Raw genomic sequence first — 17,450 nt, 5'->3', positions numbered from 1 at the left:
ATGTTGTGCATGTCAATAACTTACTTTTAAAATTTCCGAGTAGTATTTCATTGTGTGGATATACCATAATTTGGTTATCCACTTGAGATCTTTCTAGTTTTGGCTATTACAAAGAGGCTGCTATGAACATTTGTCTTTGTGTGGACAAATGCTTTCATTTATCTTGGGTGAATATTTGGGAGTAGAATGGCTTGGTTAGGTGATAGGTATATGTTTAGCTTTGTAAGACCTGCTAAACTTTTCCAAAGTGCTTGTACCATTTTACATTCCTACTTGCAATGTATGAGAATTCCAGATGGTCTATATCCTTACCAACACGTGGTATATTTAGTCTTCAATTTTACCAATTTTAATGGTTTGTTGTGGTATCTTATTGTGTTATTAGTTTGTATTTTCCTAGTGACTGATGTTGAACATCTTTTCATGTGCTCATTTGCCATCAATCAATATACTCTGTTGAAATGTCTTTTAAATCTTTTACTGTTTTTTTATTATGGTTGTCTTCTTTCTTATTGAGTTGTAATAGTTTTTTATACATTCTATATAAAGTTCATTGTTAGATATATATTTTGCAGGTGTTTTATACTAATTTGTAGCTTGGCCTTTATCTGTCTTTTGATGAGCAAAAGTTTTAAATCTTGATGAATACAATTTACTGTTTTTTTCTTTTATATTACATACTTTTGGTGTCCCATTTGAGAAAACTTCACAAAACCCAGGTTTACTAACAGTTTTTTCTATGCATTCTCATAAAAGTTTTATAGTTTTAGCTTCTCATTTAGGTCTATGATTAATTTTGAGTTAATTTTTCTGTTTGGGTTGTAATAAGATTTGAGGTTTGTATTTTTGCTTATGGCTGTCCAATTGTTCTAGTACCACTGGCTGAAAAGATTATCCTTTCCTTATTGAATTGTCATGGCACTTCTGTCAAAAATCAATTGACCATGTATGTATAGGTTTATTTCTGGAATCTCTCTTTTTATACCATTGATGTATTTGTCTTTTTTTTTTTTTAATGGTACTACCTCAACTACTTAATTACTGTAGCCTCATAGAACAATTGGGAAGCATTTCCTCCTCTTTGGTTTTCTGGAAGAATTTGTATAGAATAGGTATTATTTCTTTTTAAAATCCTTGAAAGATTTCACCAATGAAATATCTGGGCTTGGAATTTTCTTGGTGGGAAGGTTTTAAACTACAAATTCAATTTTTAAAATAGATATAGGGCTATTTAGTATATCTATTTCATCTAAGCTGTGAACTTAAAGTGAATTTCATCTAAGTTGTTGAAACTATTGGCATGGAATTGTTCATAATACCCATTTATTAAAACTTTAATATCTTTATAATATTTAGTTATATCATATATATTACTTTTATGTATAAAACTCTAAATTATAATTTTTGCTTTGAATAGTCAATAATCTTTTTTTAATATCAGGAATGATGCATGGAGTATCACTACTGACACTTTATTTTATTTATTTATTTTTTAATGTGATGAGTTCACATTTAAATTTAATTAATTAATATTATTTTAAAATTTCAGAATATTACAGGGGTACAAAAGTTTTGGTTACATAAATTGCTTTTATACCATTTGTGTCAAAGTTATATGTGTGCCCATCCCCCAGATAGTGTGCTTTGTACCCACTAAGTGTTAATTTGCCCATCCCCTCCTCCCCCCCTCACCTGCTTGATTTCCAGTCTTTTATAGAGATTTAAAAAATAAAAAATATTTATCCACATATTTACCACTTCCGGTGTGCTTTATTCTATTGTGTGGATTTAGATTTCCATTTGATAACATTACCTTTTGTGTGAGGGACTTCTTTAGCATTTCTTGTAGGATATGTCTGCTATTGAGCTGGTGAGATTTTCTTTAGCTTTTGCATTTCTGAAAAATCTTTATATCAAGCGTGTCCATTCCCCAGACAGTGTGCATCGCACTCATCATGTAGCTATACCCCCACCTCCTCCCCCCACCCCCATTCCCCCATCCCTCCCCCAAGTCAGAACATTCAAGCGTGTCCATTCCCCAGACAATGCGCAATGCACTCATCATGGACACGCTTGAAGCTCTGACTCAGAGGGATGGACGTGGGCAATATATATAGCCTGAACTTTTGTACCCCCATGATAAGCTGAAATAAAAAAAATCTTTATTTCACTAGGTATAGCATTTTAGGTGGACTTTTATTTTGCTCAATACTTTCAAGATATTGATTGATTCATTGTCTTTTGGCTTGCATTGTTTTTGAAAAGCAGTCTCCTGTGATTATAATATGTGTTCCTCTATATGTAATGTGTTATTTTCCTCTGGCTGCTTTTTTCTCTGTATTACTGGCTTTAAGAAATTTATCATGTGCCTCAGTGTAGTTTTCTTAATGTTTCTTGAGTTGAGGTCCTTTGAGATGCTTGGATCTGTGAGTTTATGGTTTTCATCATATCTGGAAAATTTTCAGCCATTACTTCTTTAATTTTTTTTGTTAATGCACCTCGTTTGGAGACTACAGTTATAAATATATATTAAGCAGCTTGAATTTTCTACAGCTCACAGATTCTTTCTTCACTTTTTTCATCTTTTTTTCCCCACACTCTGTTTCATTTTGGATTGTTTCTGTTGAAATGTCAAGTTCACTTATTTTTGTCCTGCAGTATCTAATCTGCTTTTAATTCTACCCAGTGTATTTTTCATCTCAGATTTTATATTTTTAGCTCTACAAGTTAAATTTGAGTCTTTTTTTATATATTCCATTTCTCCGCTTAATATATTCAATCTTTCTTTTAGCTCCATGAACAAATGAAATGCAACTATAATAACTGTTTTAATATCCTTGTCTACTAGTTTTATCATCTGGGTCATTTCTGGATTAGTTTCAATTGATTTTTCTCCTCATTATGAGTTATATTTTCTTTGTATGGCTGGTAATTTTTTATTGGAGGCCAGAAATTGTAAATTTTACCTTGTTGAGTGCTCAGAATTTCTGTATTTCTATAAATATTTCTGGAAATTTTTCTGGTGTGTACTTAAGGTGAAAACAGTTTGATCCTTTCAATGCTTGCTTTTAAGCTGTATCAGTTGGAACCAGTATGGTCTTTACTGTAAGGTTAATTCTCTTGGCTACTGAGGCCATACCATTCTGAGTACTCTGATCAGTGTCCCTTGTATTATGAAGTTTTACACTTTTGGTGATGGGAAAATGACCTATTTCTCCCATTGGATAAGCTCTGAGTATTGTTCCTTCTGCTCTTTTTAGGTGTATCTTTCCCTAACTTTGGTTAATTTCTTCATACATGTGTAGTAATCAGTAATTTAGTAAATTTTTGTGAGGGATACTCTGCAGATCTCTGGAACTGTATGTGCAGGTCTCTTTCCTTTGTTGCTCTGATCTATAAACTATGGACACCTTAGCGTCCCTAGACTCCCAACTCCATTTTCTTAACTCACTGAAACCAGTAGGCTCTACCTTTGTGCATAGCAATCAATAATTTGTTTCTCCACGTAATAAGTTGGGATAACTGTAGGGATGACCATATTTGTTGTTCCTTTCTCAGGAATCATTTTTCTTTGCTGCCTGATGTTCAATGTCTGAAAACTGTTGTTTTCACATATTTTGTTCAGTTTTTTTTTTTTTTTTTTTTGAGACAGAGTCTCACTCTGTTGCCCGGGCTAGAGTGAGTGCCGTGGCGTCAGCCTAGCTCACAGCAACCTCAAACTCCTGGGCTTAAGTGATCCTACTGCCTCAGCCTCCCGAGTAGCTGGGACTACAGGCATGCGCCACCATGCCCGGCTAATTTTTTGTATATATATATTTTAGTTGTCCATATAATTTCTTTCTATTTTTAGTAGAGACGGGGTCTCGCTCTTGCTCAGGCTGGTCTCGAACTCCTGACCTCCAGCGATCCACCCGCCTCGGCCTCCCAGAGTGCTAGGATTACAGGCGTGAGCCACCGCGCCCGGCCTTTTGTTCAGTTTTTGAGTTGTTTAATCCAGCAGGGTAAATCTGGTCCCTGTTAGTCAGAAGCAGAAATCTTCACATATGTGAGGAATATTATATATTGGATATAAAGCATGCATTATGTTAAGAGTGTTTCACATTGAATACATGTTATGAGTATATTCAATAAAAGATGGTTACTATGGCTATTTCTTTGCCTGCTTCTTGTTCATCAATGAAGCTTCATTTTATATATCACCTCTTATATGAAGCCTTCCTGGACTACTTCTTCCCCAAATGATTTCTGATTCTTTATTCTTTGTACCTATATTGCTTTCTTTTGCATACTTTTATCATGACATTTATAAATACATGTTACAAATTTTGATTTATTGTCTCTTGTGACAGATTATAAGTTCTTAGATGAATAAGATCTATCCGGTCTACCTATCTCTAGTTTCCAGCATATAGTAAGTGCTTAGGTATTTGCTGCATAAGTGAAAAAATCAAGAGTGTCTTACAGTTTTTATGAAATTTTCGGGAATAGAATTTTTTATTGGGAAGGAAAGAGAAATGGTTTAGGAGTGTGAAAACATTTGAGCAAAATGAAAGCAGAGAGGAAGTAAGATTTTGGGAAGCCAGAGGGCATGAAAGCAAAAGGTGGTTCGTTAAGGTGGGTAATATATAATGATAATGATAATGATCATCAAGTTCCTGTGAAAGTGAGAGAGTGTAGAGGGATAGAGAAGAGAATGGAGGATGGGAGAGAAATATTATAGTGTGTCAGTGAAACAATTTTGTGATACTTTCAGCACAATTCTATAATACAAGTGTTAACATTGGTAACATTACATAAGTGTGTATCGTGTGAATCAGTGTAACTTGAACTGTTGCAATAGGGGTTTTAAACAAAGTGCTAAGAGAACATAACATACTTTTTGGAGTGGGTGAACCTTGGAAAAAAGTAGTGTGGATGGTTTAACTAAGAAACAGAAAAGGATTCTAGATAGTAGAGAACAGCTCAAACACAAACATAGACCAGGCCTTCAGTAAGCATAGTATAGCAAAAGAAGTAAGTGGACCTTGGAGTTGGGTACATTAGGGCTTTGCTTTCATTTCTGCCACTTGACGTGACTCTGGACAAATTACTTAGTCTATCTGAATCTTAGTTCCCTCATCTGTAAAATGGGTGTGGTTGTTGGGAAGATTCTATGATGAATACAGAACATTTATTCTATTTCTGCTAGACAGTAGGCCCAATAACTATTAATTTCTCTTTTTTAGACATTTTTTATCTTCTGATGGGGAAAAGAAAATGGTTCAAGAAGGACTTTGTGATCTCTTATCACTTTGTATAAGAACCTAGGTATAATATATATGAATGTAACTGATATTCTTATTTTTTTCTATTTCCATAGTAAATTAGGATTACATTGCATTTTTTGTGATCCAATACTAAGGTCTAGATAATATATACCTAACTTTCTCCTATGTCCTAGGTTTAACTTGTGTTTAAAACTATTAGGATTATTGGCTAAACTTTACAAACAAATTAAACCATTTTACTGCTACAGTTTAACATTTTTCAGGAATATTTCTATGTATAGGGGACATATCCATTGAATGAAAGATTGAAAAGACAAGTATCAGAAATCCTAAATTATCCCAACTCTTGAGCACATTTGTATTCATTTAGATTATTTATTCTACGAATAAAATAAATTTTGATTTTACCCTCCCATCATGGAAATGATATAAGGCATAAAGTTTAAAAACCTTTGATTTCTAAAAATAATTAAACTTTAAATCCCTAATTAGTTTATAAAAGACTGCTGTTAATATACACTTACCCACAAAACTATTTTGGGTACATGGGAACTTTAAAGGTGGTTCTAGAATAACTAATCTAGAAAACAGAGACATATTTTATTTCTCCACTGAGGGAAAAATTCAGGACTCCTTTAGTTAGTTAACCATATTTGGTTAAGAGAAGTAAGGAATTTGCACAGTCAATAGAATAAAATGATAAACTATAATAATTTTGGAGCTACTTTTCACCACTGTTTTTGGTTCTTACATACTTGCATTGACTACACAAAAATCATAGGTATTGTACATAGTGCTGCTGATCCTGCCAAATGAAGAACTACCTTTAGTCATCTGCTTGGTATCTCAACTTGACTTGGCAAGGATTTGGCATGATTTGCTGAACTGGCAGGGATCTGGCATGAGGTGGCACCTGGCTTCATATTCTCCCTTCACTATAGACTTTAGTCTGGCCTTAATGACACTTTCCTTGGTTGAGAGTCATCTTAGTTTTAGTTCAAGACATCTTGCCTCCAGGATGCTTGTAAACATGTTGCAAGACAAGTTTGGATGAATCTCACAAAACTCCTGTATGGGAAGTGAATGGAAACTGAGGAACTGACAATGTTAGTAATTCAGCATTTGGCAGTACTGCAAATATTAATACATTTTTAGTTCGCCTTGGTAAACCTTAGCCCAATCACTAAAGTGGACTAAACCTACCACTAAAATGAGTTTAGTTATTTCATTTTAGTCTCTGGTGAGCATTTTAATACTTTTTTTCAATGTATAGATGAGAGAGAAAATATTAATTTCCCCTAAGAAATGCAAGGTTCATAAGTTACGGGACTATGTGTTATGAAATAAAAATAAGTGTTATAATAAATTGCAGTCTGGATTTAGTGAAAATAATGTTTAAGAATTTTTATATCACATTATGGCTGATCTGGGGTATTTTTAATTTCCTATTTATTCAGAATTTCAGGTGAAGTACCTATTTTGGTATTTCAGGTAAACATATAATTCTTAACATTAAATAACTAGTAAATTTATGTACTGTACACAGGTAAACTATATAAAGCATTTATCAGAAAAATTAAAACATGTTACTAATAAATACATGTAACATCTAAGTATATTCAGTACTTAGGACTTAAAAGTTATTTTACAAAAATTACTTTTATAGGGAAATAATGTATCTTCTTGGCCGGGCGTGGTGGCTCATGCCTGTAATCCTAGCACTCTGGGAGGCCGAGGTGGGCGGATCGTTTGAGCTCAGGAGTTCGAGACCAGCCTGAGCAAGAGCGAGACCCCACCTCTACCAAAAATAGAAAGAAATTATATGGACAGCTAAAAATATATATAGAAAAAATTAGCCGGGCATGGTGGCGCATGCCTGTAGTCCCAGCTTCTCGGGAGGCTGAGACAGGAGGATCGCTTGAGCTCAGGAGTTTGAGGTTGCTGTGAGCTAGGCTGACGCCACGGCACTCACTCTAGCCTGGGCAACAGAGTGAGACTCTGTCTCAAAAAAAAAAAAAAAAAAAAAATAATGTATCTTCTTATATTAAAATTTTATAGGAGTGATATAATTTCTATGAAATTGTTAGTAACCCCAGGACACACCTCATAATTTTGGGGGCCTATAAATAATGTGGCAATGGGTGGAGTGAAAAGATCCTGCTCCTTAAAATTTGATGACTTCTTGAGCTGTCTGATTAATCTGTGTCCTTCTGATGCATACCAAGAATGTTTTACAATTGCAAAGAAATTATTTTTAAGCTTTAACTTAGTCTATTTCAGGCTGATATGACCACTTTGTTGTAAGATTTCTTCTTTCAAAGGGTAGAAATGAGGAATTTAAACTTATATATATATATAAAATTTGGTCCTTAAGTATTTAAATTCAATTTAAATTTAAATTAGTATTTAAATTCATATTTCTACCTGGAAATCCTTACTCTTATATACAAGTTGAACTACAAGGGGTAAGGCTTATAAATTTAAAATAGTCTTTTGTGGTGATAAAATGTGGTTTACATTACTTGGTGAAAGACACTGACAGTAAAACTGAAAGGAAATAAAGAAATCTAATAGAGACTATTTTGGTTTGGCTACTTATAAAGCTAATTTTAACTTTTATGAGATTTCAGTAGTCAGAAACTTATATCTCAATATTATATTTTCATTAAAATAAATCTTCAAATGGGCAATTATGTCCGCATGATAATATGTGGGGTTAATGATGGTAATTTGCCACCTGTGTCATGGAGCAGCTCCTTTTGATCCTTATGTAAAAATTTCCATAGTTTTCTTTCTAAGTCTTTAGAGTCTAAAAAATATGAATTAAAAAGAAAAAAATTAACACTATAAAAATCTGCCTCTTGCCAAGAAATCATGCATAAGTTCTGAAAAAAAGTAGAAAAGAATTAGGGGCATGTTTTAGATAGCAGATTGAATCTATTCAAAGAATTTATAGGAGTGTCTTCATTATACTATGGTAGTAATAAATGGCATTGTGCTACAAGCTAAGTAATAAAAATGGAATAGATTTTAAACCATAAGCTAGTTTATTTACTTTGACTCAATTTCTTTTCACTTTTGTATACCTTGCAAAGGAGAATGCACTACATCTCTGTGAACAACCTGAATTTCTCTAGCCCTGGAAAATCATAAAGTCCAACTTGGCTTTTGACACAGTCTAAGCTACTTGGATTAGGTAAAGCTGATCTTAAAAGAGAAAAATTGGATACTCAGCAAACCCCAGCAGATATTTTGACACACTCTTGGAGCTGATAAGAGTCATCATAAATTTAAACATTACCTTTCCTAGCACAGAAACCACACTAATAAATGGCTTTGAATATTTTATGAATGACTGAGCACCCTGCTTTGCTAATAAGTCCTCTGGAAAGCTGTGACTTTTTTGGGATGATTTTACTTTTGGAAGAAGGAGTGTTGAAGAGAAGCTACTGATGAGGTGTCATATAATTTTACAAGTTGCATAACTGCTTTTAACTACTAAACTATCTCTGATTAAAATAACAATTGAGCTTGTAATTTTTTCTGAACAGCTGCTGCTACAGGGGGTCATTACCTTGGAGAGCTCGAAAATAATCGCACTCCTGGTACATGAGTTATGTAGTCTTGTGTTTTACAGCAAAGCACAAAGTTTAAAGCCTATAGAAGAATGTTATTTGAAAGCTGTCAAACCACGTTAAAAAAGACTGCATCGTCAAAAGGCCCTGGTGGCCACGATTCTGCATGTAGCCTTGTCTTATTCATTATAAAATGCATGTTTATAAAGTTCCACAGAGCATCCAATTCCCAATTCACTTATATCAGCAAGACTTAACTTGCTCATTAATCTAAATTCTTTTGCAACTTTAATCTACATGTTTAATTAATCATAAAATGAGGCGGTAAGTAATTTCAGCAATGTGTGGCTTGTTATCAGATGCATTTAATCACTCTTCTGTGAGCTCATTTGGAAACACCTGAAGATGTCGAGTGCAGTTTGAATAAGCATAAATTATTCTTTGTCAGTGTACTTCACTCAACTAATAAGACATTAATTTAAAAGGCACTGTTTGTCGTTTTTAGATCTTTACCAATATTTTTAGCTTAGCAATATAACTCTAATTGTATATATGATTCAAAACTAGTGCCCGACATAGGAAAGGGTAAGAGTTTAATTCATTTTTCTTATTTACATGTAATTATGTCATGTAATCTTAGTTTTTAATGAGGATTAACCATCTTCTAAGTATTCATATGCTTTTGGAATAAGGTACCAATGAATTATGGTTGGAAAAATTATTTATTGGTACAAAGGCTCATGCTCCCTTATTTCTTGCCTAGGTTAGGATTGAAAGGACATGAGTTTTGGGAGAGGACACTGATTTGAGGATACAGGTAATACACAGGGATTATGTGATATTAACCTTAAAAAAATCCAAATAAAAAAGCTATATCCAGCTATCTCACATAATAACATATATAGTCCTTATATGGAACTATGTAGCCTAAAATAATGACAGTTTCATTTCCTCTCTAGTTTTTAATAGTTGCCACAGTTGATGATGGCATTTTTAAAAAAGGCAAAAACCAAAACCAACAACAATAATAAGAACCCAGTCATATCTTCAGAGCAAAAAAGTATCATGAGAGCTGAATGAGTTATATATCTCGATGCCAGGAGTATGGGAATAAAAATTGCATTTTATATATGTCATCACCTGTCCTGTTTATGCCATGAGAGCAGTGACACACCGTAAGAATAATTATCTCAGTGGAAACAAATTTATTTACCTGCCGTGGAGCATCCCTGTTCATCTTGCTCGTGAACTCATCTCACTTATACGCTATCTATGGATTGTCAGCAGTGAGCCAGAGGTGATGATTCCTGAAAAGGGAATATTGGTTTGAGTTGAAATATAGCCATATTCTCCATTTTTATTTGATGTACACATCTCCTGGGTTTCTTCCCTTTCTTCGGGGATCCTTTACACTGAGCTAACAGTTATTTATATGTCCATTTCTTGCCCTGTGCCTCATGACTATGTAAAATTTTTTCTTCTTATTTTCTTTTCTAAAGGAAAGAAAAATCCCAGGAAATCTCATTGGTATAGTTCAAGTCATACAGACCATAGCAGCACATTGCAGTGAAAGGGCATTTACCCTTATTTCACTTAAAACACTACAAATTGTTTTCTTAGAACTACTGGTGGAAACTTCAAATGCTGGGGGCTTCTTCAGAATCATCCTTGAAAATCATTTCATTTGAACTTAACTTTCTTGATAAGAATGGTCTTCTTATTCTTACATAATCTTAGTGGATAAACACATAGTCAAATATGAAAACTTGCTATTGGTTTTTCTTGATATGAAGCCTTAAGCTTCCTTAACTTTTCTTTCCTCAGAAAACCTAAAATAATATTTCTATATAGGTTTATTTTCTAATTTGTTGTTGTGAGTGCAAAGAAAAGAACACAGTTTTCCTCCCTCTATCCCAACTGATGTGTGAAAGTCCTTCTCTGTTGTTCTATTAAGTCTCTGTATACAAAGACAATGATTTATTTTATAAAAGGCCCTATGTTAACTGTAGCTTTTTGTCTGTGTAACATACTTCAAGAGGAAACTGATAAACTTAGTTCCATACAGTGCTTATGCTCTCAGGTATTTGAATATGTGCTTATGCAGAGATATATTAATATATCCACAACTATATCCAACTTTACCAAATGTGTACACACACTGACACTATTGCCCAGTCACAAACAAGGACATATCACTTAACCACGCTTCTTCAATGGAGACTTCACAGTTGATTAGGATGCACAATACCCAGAATGATGGACTGCTCCAGCGGGTGCAACTGAATGAGTGGGCCTTCTGTTCCCAGCTACACTGACAGAGATGGTTAACAGGACTCTTGTTTTGGTGCATACTTCGATGGCTGAAGGACAGAGTGCTGGTAAAGAATGGGATTACTGATGGCAGAAGGAGTGGCTGAAGAGTAAGGAGCATATACTATGTGTTGTCCACTAACACATGTGCTCTGGGGGAAGGTTTTTGGAAGTCCTGAATGAACATCTAGAGTCTTCAGCTGTTGTCTTCAGCTTATCAGATAAATGAGAATGTCATGGTGCAGTCAGTTAAAGGCAACACTCTGACTTCATACTGTAAGTCTCAATCCCTTATTTATATTAAAAATGGGAGATCAATTATATATTCAGTTATGCCGTATACTGTCTCAGGAGAAGGTCTAATATTTGTCCCCTCCCCCCAATTTCTTAAACAGGTGAATTCTGTTGTAATTTTTACGGAAAAGTCGATGTGTTCTTTTCTAAAAACACCTTCATAATTTATGCTCATCCGTCTTTGCTTTGGATCCTGGCTTTGTCTGTGAACATTGTTTGCCATTCTATAGCAGTCCAGTTTTTCTTAATCATTTGAAATTAGCTTTTATTAGGAGATCATTTAGGCATCACATCAATACAGTGCATTTGGTGGTTTTATGAGACGTTCTGATGATACATGCTCAAAGCTTTGCTCAGATGATATTTTTATGCATCCATGTAGTTTTTCTTATATATGAAAATAAGGCATTGGGTTGTGCAGATGGTTAAATGTACATTTAGTTATTTCTTTTGAATTTGCATGAGAATGGACTGACTTGTAATTGTATTAACTTTCCTAGTGTCCTCAGCTTTGATCTGTATAGTTTTTAAAGGCAGCCTCTGAATCACTTATACTCAGAAGAAAGTGGTAATAGGTTTAGAAACTGTTTATGTTTTTTCCATTACCCACAATACATAATATCGGCAATATGGTTTTCACTCTTGTCAGCATATCAACAGTGTGCTGTAGCCACTAATAATCATTTGTTCAGTCATACTTCCAGGTACTGTATTTGAAAATCCCAGACTTCATATATAGCAAATGATGAAGTAATTTATAACTTTCATTTTGAATTCTTGCTACTTTTTTCATTTGTACTTCTTCTTTTTAAAAACATATGACCTACTTCAAGGCTGACAGTTACCTGGATTTTTAGTATTTATTTATATACTCAGAAAAAAATTTCTATGAAGTTTGCACAGGGGTGTGTTTGTGTGCAGTTAGCAACTTACGAATAGGTAACATTCTGAAAGTTTGTTGTTTGGAATTGATACTCTTATAGAAACCATGTTATAGATAGTGATTTGATTCCTTGGTCAACTTACTGAAACTCATTTTCCCCATAATATGCCTGGATAATACTATAGATGGTGCTGTAGTAGCTAACTGCTGTCTGTTAAATGGTTATGAAATCTCATTTTGAAATCTAACTTTCATAGCATTATTCTGATGAATTTTTGGTAGTGGGATTTAACTTTTCCTACTTCACTCTACCAGTGCACAGCAGTGGAAATAAAAAAAAAAAAAAAAAGCCCTTCAGGTGGAACTTGGGAGTTGAAGAGGACTTCTTGATGTCCCTAGCTTTGGAAAGAAAGTAACTGGGTATGATATCCTGGCTGAAGTAGTAGGGAATGGATGACCCTGCCGGCCCTGGTATGAAGATGTATGTTTGCTTATACATGTCAGGCATCAAATTGGAGGTTTATGTATTTTGAGAGTGAAGAAGGGGCATTTTATAACTTTACACTGATGAGCCAAATGGTGGAGAAAGCCAGTACTTCTGTTCATTCACCATGGCTCATAGTACATTCCAAATATTTTCATTGGATATCTTCTACTTACTCCACCACCCCACCCCCACAATTTTGGCTTTTTAGTTTTAAATGGTAGCACCATTGAGAGTAGTTTATCTTCTAATATCAGAACAGTTTTGGAATATATTATTTCATAGGTCTTATGTGAGATAGGGTGATATATGTATATATGAAATAGCTGAGGTTGACTCAAAATTAAATATTCTTAAATATAGGACAGTTCACCCAAATGAAGAATACTAGTTCATTACTGTTTAATTACATTATGTCCTTTAAGAGTATCTATAAGAAAGTCATAGACGATGGAAAAGTTATTTGGTCACATGTAATAAACATCATCTTTAACCTCAGCAGTTTTGAATTGTATTTACTTCTTTCACTTCAAATCTAGCAAATTGCATTTTTTTTATTGCCCAGGGGAAAGTATGAAAAAAAGGAGAGTAGCAGGGAAAACAATGAGAGGAGTGATATTTAAAAGGATCTAAAGATTTAAGTTGTCGGTGTAGAGAAAACAGTTTGATGAGTTATTGGCAAAATAGAAAGGATTTAGTTTCCCAAGGAAACACATAGCTCCAAATGTAGGGGAGAAGTGCTTGGCAATACAAACCACTTATTTTTCTTAACCTGGAGCATTTGAAAAAAAAAAAAATAGAAACACTTGGCAAACTGAAAATTCAACTGACTTCATGCCCACCAAGTGAAAAATCTGATTCTTCATCATCTAAGTACATAGTCTGTTACTCATAAGCAGAGTTATCCAATGTATAGGTTGCAGTGGATAGAAGTGGCAGTGGCAAGAAGCCAGCACTGAGATCAAACTTATAAGCACCCTATAGGAAACCCCTCAAATTACTTATGTGTTGTTGCCAGTGGTACTGCCAGGGAACAAGAACTGTAGAGATTTCCATGCAATGCCTGGGTTACTTAACACAGTTTGATTGGCTCTGTTCCTGTTCCTGTTCTTTTTGGCTGACAGCTAACCACCATACTGAAGTGAACACAACCACTTATGTGCACCTTCCTCTTGTACACTAGGCCTATCTTGTACAGCACTAATGCTGATTGAATAAAAAAATTCATTTTGTCTCTCATTTAACTCATAGTTTGAAAAGTATTGCATTAAAGTAAACACCTTTTAAAAAAAATTTTCATGTTCTTTGATCTACCATTGTTTTTAAAGAACTGAGTCTCCTCTGCAGAACATCAATTCTATTGCCTGTTTGATAAAATCATTACGAAGATAAATTTTGTACTGTACTTATAGCATATAATCTATTAATAGCACTATGTATTAAGTGCTTAATTATGCCATGTATTGTGTCAAATATATATGTTTAATTTAACTATATAATTTAATATATACATATATAGAGAGAGAGAGATAGAGAAAATTTTCTTATTTAATTCTTATATTTACCTTGTAAGATGGAAAATGTTATTGTACCCATTTTTGTAATTGAGGCTGAGTGGCAATATAGACTTTCCCAATAGTAGCACAGTAAATGATAAAACCAGAATTCATATTCAGGATTGGTTTACTCAATGACCATGTTCTTTTCCTCAATTCTTATAATTTCTTAATTTTGGCTTAAAAAATTAACTGCTTTTGTGAACAGAATGTATCTATTACAAAGCAAGGAAAAACAGACATTTAATGATGGTTGCCACACATTTTTAAAAATGTAAATTTAAACTTCTTGATAAAATATTTCCTCCATGCAAAGGAAAAAGAAGGAAGGAAGGAAGGAAAGAAGGAAAGAAAGAAAAAGAAAGAAAAGAAAGTAAAAGAAAAAGAAAGAAAGAAAGAAAACCCCTCCAGAGCCATGGTTAGAAAAACTTGCTACTCTTTTAAAAATATTAAATAATTAAATCTCGTAAAAGCCTTCTTTTTAAAGAAAAAAGAAATACATATATGTGGAATTACATCTTACATTACAGGCCGGTATGTTTTAGCAAGTCAGAAGAACTCAAACATGAATGAAGAGTGGAATTTTCCTTTCGTTTTCTGTCATAACTATGTTTGTTGAAGAGAAAACAGAGGAAAAAATGACCATCATGCCTGGTTTTGAAGAAAAACTTGTTTATGTGTGTAATACATTGGAAAAATTGTTTGGGATCATTTTGCAGAAATATGACCACCAAAATTCTTAACGAAGTTGAAGGGCTATCGGATCCATGAAACTAATTAAGTCAAACAAGAATGGGTATTTGTGAAGGTAATTCACTTACCTCATTTTTCCAATCCCTGTCTGTAAAATAGGAAATATTTTAAAAAGAAAATAATGGTTACAGTTGGCTTTTATGACTTCTTTTTTTTTTCCTTTCCCAACCCCTGCCACATTCCTAAGTTTATTTTTTTTTTTAGTTTCTACAGTTTTCTTTTTAATCATATAACTTTATTTTATTTTATATATTTTTTCAATTTCAGAATATTATGGGGGTACAAACGCTTTGGTCCCATAAATTGTCTTAGTACTGCCCAAGTCAAAGCTACAAGCATGCCCATCCCCCAGACAGCATGCACTGCACCTGTTAGGTGTGAATTTACCCATTCCCTCCTCCTCATTCCCACCTGCCCTATCCCTAATGAATATTACTTCCATATGTGCACATAAATATTGATCGATTAGTCCCAATTTAATGGTGAGTACATGTGGTGTTTGTTTTTTCATTCTTGTGATACTTCACTTAGAAAAATGGTCTCCAGTTCCCTCTAGGTTAGTACAAGAGGTATTAGTTTACCATTTTTTTTTAATGGCTGAGTAGTACTCCATGGTATACATATACCACATTTTATTAATCCACTCATGTATTGATGGGCACTTGGGTTGTTTACACATCTTTGGAATTGTGAATTGTGCTGCTATAAACATTCGAGTGCAGATGTCTTTTTAATGGGACCTGATCAAATTAAAAAGCTTCTGCACAGCAAAGGAAACAATTATTAGAGAGAACAGACAACTTTCAGAATGGGAGAAAATATTTGCATGCTATACATCCATTAAAGGACTGCTAACTAGAATCTATAGCAAACTCAGGCAAGTCAGAAAGATAAAAATCAAACAATCCTATTAAAAAGTGGGCAAAAGACATGAACAGAAACTCTTCAAAAGAAGATAGATGAATGGCCAACAAACAGGAAAAAATGCTCAACATCTCTAATCATCAGGGAAATGCAAATCAAATCACAAGGAGATATCACTTAACTCCAGTGAAAATGGCTTTTATCAAAAAGTCCCAAAACAACAAATGTTTGTGTGGATGCGGAGAGATAGGAACACTCATACACTGCTGGTGGGACGGCAGACTAGTGCAACCTCTGTGGAAAGTAGTATGGAGATATCTCAAAGAATTAAAAGTAGAATTACCATTTGATTCAGCAATCCCACTACTGGGTATTTACCCAATGATAAAAATACATTCCTAAATTTAATAGTAGACGATTTCTGTCTGTCTCTCTTTCCTTCTTTCCCTGTCTCTTTCTCTTCCCCTCTTTTTATCTCTCCTCTTCTCTCCTCTCTTCCTCTTCTCTCCCCTCTACCTTGTCATCTACTCTGCCCCTTCTTTCATTGTACATTCTTACATGCAATATTTATAATCTCCATTATAACCTTCATTCTATTACTAGAAAGGTGATTCTTGAATCTTCTAAGTAGGAATCAAATGGACTTTGTTTTTGCTCATTAAAAGGATGTTAAAAGGATGATCTAGAAAAAAATAACATCCTTTCTGGTGTCTTGGATCTGTCTCTTTCTCCTATATCCTTACGCACACTTTCAGAAAGAAACCTATTGTCCTATTTCTGGAAAATATTGAAATGTTGCTGTCTACTTTGTATCTTCTCAGGAGTAAGATTTGTCTATGATTATTGTCTGATCATTAAAGAAAACCAAAGATTTCACACTAAAAATTGGCATTGACCCAGGTACTTCTGCCACACTATAAATACACATTTGTAAGCACACTTTTATACAAGGAGATGGACTTGTTCAATATGTAGTTGCCATGTAATGCTACCCAAGAAGAGAATTGAAAACAGGCAGGTGTACTAGATCTAAGCCTCATTGAACTCAAGGTCAGGATTCTAAAACGAGCCTCCTCAAGGGTACTCAGACAAGGAGGAAAAGGATGAACTTGGATTAAAGGTACTACTACAAAACATGCTTTGAGGGCCAGAGGAATGTAAGGAGTACTTTGGGTGATGGTACAGTGCAGTAAGAACATGATTAGTAATAGGTGCATAACTGAGATATGTTGAGGAAGTTCCCCAATAATTCTGCTGGTAGACTAGTAATGAATAAGGATGTAAAAAAACTCACAGACACATTGCTGCAGCCATTTTGGACAAATACACAAATGTACAAATCATGGGGCAATTTTAGATGTATTAGTAGGTAGAGTGAGTTGTAGAACAAGAAATAAAGCATGTGTATATTCATATAAGATGAGAGATGACGGAGAATAGTAATCACTATTAGTTAGGAAAGAA

The 17,450-nt window shown here is 34.1% G+C and overlaps 1 protein-coding gene and 1 pseudogene across 1 annotated transcript in view; one reads left to right on the top strand and one right to left on the bottom strand.

Annotated features, from left to right (window-relative positions):
* Nucleotides 1–15,195, bottom strand: part of LOC138383616 (tropomyosin alpha-3 chain-like) — a 43,327-nt pseudogene extending 28,132 nt beyond the window's left edge.
* Nucleotides 1–17,450, top strand: part of SOX6 (SRY-box transcription factor 6) — a 678,732-nt gene that overhangs the window by 194,266 nt on the left and 467,016 nt on the right. The gene's annotated exons all lie outside the window — the stretch shown is intronic.

This window comes from Eulemur rufifrons, chromosome 6 (assembly GCF_041146395.1).
Source record: "Eulemur rufifrons isolate Redbay chromosome 6, OSU_ERuf_1, whole genome shotgun sequence".
Lineage (NCBI taxonomy): Eukaryota > Metazoa > Chordata > Mammalia > Primates > Lemuridae > Eulemur > Eulemur rufifrons.
This window is presented reverse-complemented; position numbering and strand designations above follow the sequence as displayed.